The sequence below is a fragment of the Sminthopsis crassicaudata genome, chromosome 5 (genome assembly GCF_048593235.1).
Source record: "Sminthopsis crassicaudata isolate SCR6 chromosome 5, ASM4859323v1, whole genome shotgun sequence".
NCBI lineage: Eukaryota > Metazoa > Chordata > Mammalia > Dasyuromorphia > Dasyuridae > Sminthopsis > Sminthopsis crassicaudata.
The window spans coordinates 43,737,782-43,743,304 of NC_133621.1; the positions used below are offsets into that span (position 1 = coordinate 43,737,782).

At 39.9% G+C, this 5,523-nt stretch overlaps 1 pseudogene; it reads left to right on the forward strand.

The window, feature by feature from the left end:
* Positions 1–3,501: 3,501 nt before the first annotated feature.
* On the forward strand, positions 3,502–5,071 carry LOC141544693 (nicotinamide phosphoribosyltransferase pseudogene; annotated as a pseudogene).
* Positions 5,072–5,523: the final 452 nt, after the last annotated feature.

A 5,523-nucleotide genomic window follows, 5' to 3' on the forward strand; every position in this document is an offset into this window, starting at 1 on the left:
GACAGTTTAAGTCCAATATGATTCTGTCTAGGTCTGAAACTAATTGTTACCTCTCTTGATTAGAATGAAGTATGATTCACTAATTAAAAGAAGTCATGACAAAATAATACACCAATGTATATATGACTCCACAGAAGTACATTCAAGTGAATTTAATTTCAATGCTGACGCCAAATGATATTTTTTATATGTCATGGGAGGAAAGTGAAATTTTCAATATGAAATCAATACAAATTGAAGCAGTGGTTTTGATTCTAGGTAGATTGACCAGAAAGTCAACTGTGAGGTTTTTGGCAAAGACCATGATCAATGGGTTTTGCTGGGGAGTTTCTGGGATCACTTTATAGCAAATTCTCATGAGCTGCTCTTACCCTTCATGTTTTCAACTATCTAAAAACCATTCAACTATTTTAAAATATAAAAACTACTTTCTCAGTGATCCATTACACAAAATGTGGAATGAGCATAAGAACTTGCTGGAACTCTATCTTTCCAGAAATCAGCAGGAGTCAGGATCACTAAATGTCTTTATTCTGGATCTTTACCGTCCCCTCTGTCGCCAGGTCACAAGTGCGAGTGAGTGTGAGTTCCACCACCCAAGTTTCTCTTACTCCTCCCACACAAGTCACTTCCCTCTCTTTGTCCCACCAATCAAGTCAGCACAGAACAGCTGGGGAGGATCAACCTTAAACAAGTTAATAGGGAACCGTCCAATTGGCAATTAGTCTCACGTGCTTCATTATCCAAGTGCATTGCTCAGTTCTAGCTCTTTACAAGAACTGAAGCCAGATGAGATGGTTCCCCCAGTATCTGACTGCAGTCTTTTGCTTCTTTCCTTCCCTGAATACAAATAATGACCAGAAATCCTAAAGGAGGTATTTTTTCTAGGCTTGACAATGAATTATAATAAGATTCATAGACTTTTAGATTCAGTCATCAACCAATCAGTGGGGACAAGAACTTCTTGGGATTATAGCTAATGCCAAGGACAAATCATAGCTGAAATATGAAAGAAAGCCATGTCTTAACTGGCCAGGAGCTCTGAACTTGTGAGGTACTTGAAATGGACATTTTATGTTTGCTTTGTTTTGTGAGATAAGAGAAAGAAGAATGTCCAAGAGTATGTTAAGGTACTTGAGGTTTTTTTTCCAGTATTTCTTTACATGACCTTGAATTCCTCTGTATTTTGGGCGTTTTCTGTGTAGAAGAAACAACTGTCCTCTATGGGACATTAACCATATATGGAGTAGATTTAAGGCATCAGATGAAGATTGAAAAATTCTGCAAGCAAATGACAGAAACCATGCAACCTATTAATGCAGGCTGCAAAAATGATCAACTTGGTAGAAATATACAGCAGAAGCTCACAAACAGGAACAAATGCTCAAGATGTTTTTGACAATTCAAAAAATATTTAGATTCTTGTACAGTTTGATATAAAACTGTCCTTTGCAATCACTCACACTTCAACCACTTCTGTGTTAGTGCTGATGTCACAATCAGCAACCAAATCTATTTCCCTATTTCTGAGGCAGGATCTATCCCTTTACCAGTCAATGTATGCTCCCTTTAAGGGGCTTTCTTTCCTCTTCTCCACAGGGAGAAAGCAAGGCATCCAGATAAATTACACAATCTTGGTCTAAAGTACCAGCCTCACTTTTTAACCTTCAGTGGATCCCTGGCAGGATTGAGTATGTTTACACCTTGTTAACAAGTTTAATGGTCAGGTTAAATGTGAATTACGAGAACATTTTATAGGTTAATTGGCTTACTAGGGAGACAAAGGCTAAATATGGGTGAATTCAGGAGTGTTTTACTGATATGGGAACAAGGTCCATTAAAGGAAAATCAAGACAAATGTCTTCAGTGGCAGCTGCAAAAACAGCTGTGGACACTACCAGAAGATAATATTACTAAAAGCCTCCCACACTATCCAAAGTTTTACTCTAGTATCCTACAGAACAAAAAATTTTCTGTTAGTACATTATTGATGGACTAACAACACTAGTGCAAAGTTTATTCCATCTTCTCTGCCCCAGCTTCTTCTAATGTGCCTACAAAACCAACTCCTAGTTTTATTTATTAGTTTTCTTAGTTTCTATTTTATTAATCTGTCCTTTGAGTTTCAGAATTTCTAATTTGGTATTTATTTAATGGAGGGGTTCAATTTGTTCTTTTTCTAGTTTTTTTTTTTTTTTAATTGCATACCTAATTCATTTTTTTCATGTAGCTAGTACTTTTGTGTGACCAATCACCCCAAGGTATGCCCCACCCAGAAAGAAAGTCTTATACATATATTTTAAATTTCTCCAGATCCTCTGACTAAAGGTCTTCCTAGTGCTGAACTGGCCGCTAGTGGCCATTTCCCCCTCAGTTAGCTATTTAGAGATATTCCTTAAGAACATCTTTGGCTGCATCCCATAGGTTTTGATCTGCTGTCTCCGTCATTCTCTAGAAAGACATTATGGATTCCAGCTTTGGGCAATCTAATCAAAGAATTAAATCCCACCCAAACTTGTAAGAGTTTCCTCCTTAGATTAAATTCCGAGAAACAGTGGGTGGAGTCTGAACAAGATTAAGAAAAGTGTTAATTCAATCTCCTTTTCAATAATGTCTTTCGGAGGCTGAACTTTGAAATGAGAACTTTAGAAAGAGGGGAAACTCTGGAGCTCCCTAAATTGTTAATTATTAAGAATCATTTTTCTCAAAGGGCTACTGAGGGGGAAATGGCCACTAGAGGCCAGTTCAGCACTAGGAGGACCTTTAGTCAGAGGATCTGGAGAAATTTAAAATATATCTATAAGACTTTCTCTCTAGGTGGGGCATACCTGGGGTGACTGGTCATACAAAAGTACTGGTTCTCCTGGTCAGGGAACTTGGAGAGCAGAAGGCCTGGAAGCTGCCTTTGAGCATTTGAGAAAAAACTGGCTGGTTCTGACTTCTTGTTTAGGCCTGAGCCACAGGATTGCAGAATACCACAGAAGGACCAAGACTGAAACTGGAACTCCAAAAAGAAAAAACACCAAGAAGGGTCAGAGGATCTTGGATTGGTTCCTGCCCCAGTTTTTCCAGCTTCTCCAAGGCCTTCATAACACAGCTTTGTGCACATTTGATTTCCCAGGTGACATCTGTGGATTGTTAGGAGAAAAGACTGTACTAAACTGGGGCTACAAAAGGAAAGGCTCTTATTATTCAATGCCTGACCTTCAGATGGACTCTTTGAAAGAGAGAAAATTGAAGATGGCCAAGAATCTGGATATTCAACCCCAAATCTAACTTCCTGGGATCTGACTTTACTTGCCTTCAGATCCCCCTCAGACCTCTCCATCCTATATTGTGGGCCCGCCCTCACACCTCTGCTTCAATCCCCGGCCTGGGGTGGGGCGGAGAGGTGAGGCAGAGAGGTGTGGCCTGTCCTGACTCTGGCCCTGCCCCGACCCCGCCTCCTCTGACGTCAGATTTCTCCCTTCCTCTTAGGCGGATTGAGCATTTAAGCAGCTGCAGCCGCCGTGCTCAGACGCACTGCCTGCAATTCCTCTGCCCACGCGCCATGATGGATTCGGAAGTCGGAGCCCAGTTCAACATCCTCCTCGCCACCGACTCCTACAAGGTAACTCACTATAAGCAATATCCGCCGAACACTAGCAAAGTTTATTCGTACTTTGAATGCCGCGGGAAAAACCCTGAAAACTCCAAATTGAGGGAGGTGGAAACTGAGGAAACTGTGTTTTATGGGTTGCAGTACATTCTTCATAAGTATTTAAAAGGCAAAGTAGTGACCAAAGAAAAAATCCAGGAGGCCGAAATGATCTACCGAGAGCATTTTCAGGATGATGTCTTTAATAAAAAGGGATGGAATTATATCCTTGAGAAATATGACGGCCATCTACCCGTGGAAGTGAAAGCTGTTCCTGAGGGTTCCATCATTCCTAGAGGAAATGTTCTCTTCACTGTGGAAAACACAGATCCAGAATGCTACTGGCTAACAAATTGGATCGAGACCATCCTTATTCAGACCTGGTATCCAATCACAGTAGCTACATACTCCAGGAAACAGAAAACAATTTTGGCAAAGGCTTTGATGGAAACATCTGGAAAGCTAGATGGCCTGGAGTATAAATTACATGATTTTGGCTACAGAGGAGTCTCTTCACAAGAGACAGCTGCGATCGGAGCATCGGCTCATTTGGTGAACTTCAAGGGAACCGATACCATAACGGCAGTTTCTTTAATTAAAAAATATTACGGAACCAAAGAGCCGGTAGCTGGATACTCTGTTGCAGCTGCAGAACACAGCACCATCACAGCCTGGGGCAAAAACCAGGAAAAGGAGGCATTTAAACATATAGTAGTACAGTTTTCATCAGTTCCTGTGTCTGTGGTCAGTGACAGTTATAATATTTATGATGCATGTGAGAAAATCTGGGGTGAAAATCTAAGACATTTAATTGTATCAAGGAGTAGAGAAGCACCGCTCATCATCAGACTGGATTCTGGAAATCCTGTTGAGACTGTCTTAAAGGTCTTGGACATTCTAAGTAAGAAGTTTCCAGTTACTGAAAACTCAAGAGGGTATAAATTGTTGCCACCTTATCTCAGAATTATTCAGGGAGATGGAATTGATATCAACACTTTACAGGAAATTGTTGAAAACATGAAGAAAGAAAAATGGAGTATTGAAAATATTTCCTTTGGTTCTGGTGGAGCCTTGTTACAGAAGTTAACGAGAGATCTTTTGAATTGTTCCTTCAAATGCAGTTATGTGGTTACCAATAGCCTTGAAATTAATGTCTTTAAGGATCCAGTTGCTGATCCAAACAAAAGGTCAAAAAAGGGTAGACTCTCTCTACATAGGACACATACTGGAAGTTTTCTTACCCTGGAGGAAGGAAAAGGAGCTCTTGAAGAATATGGGCCTGATCTCCTCCAAACTGTTTTCAGGAATGGAAAGATGATAAAAAACTATTCCTTTGATGAAATAAGGAAAAATGCCCAGTTGAGTAGTGAACTGGAAAACTTAGCTCCTTAAGCTGTGTTCCCAGCCAGTAGGTGATGCATTATGTACAGGTGGGTAGGGGGAGGTGTTTTATGATCCAAACTATTTGTTGGTTTTAGACAATGTCCTATTTTATTTTTCTATCAATAAAACTCAAGAAAATGGAATATGATTATAAAAGATGTAATGCTAAAGTATGCTTTTTTTAGTGCTCTTTGTCAACAGTGATTTAATCTAGACACCTATAGTATACTAATCTAGTGCCTATAGGATTTTTCCTCTGGGTGGGGCATACCTTAGGGAGTCCCTAATGCTAGATCTCCTGGTTCCACTGAGGAATGTCTATGCTCTCCCAACTCTTTCATATTTGTATCCTTTTGTCCATTGTATCCTTCATTTTGTTTGTAACTTCCTTAGATGTACCTTTTGCCAAAGAGAAACACTTGTGAATTCTTCACCCAACTAAATCTGAATTTTTGGTGTCTGCCATCATCTAGTGTCTAGATCACCCACATCAGTTTGAAAAT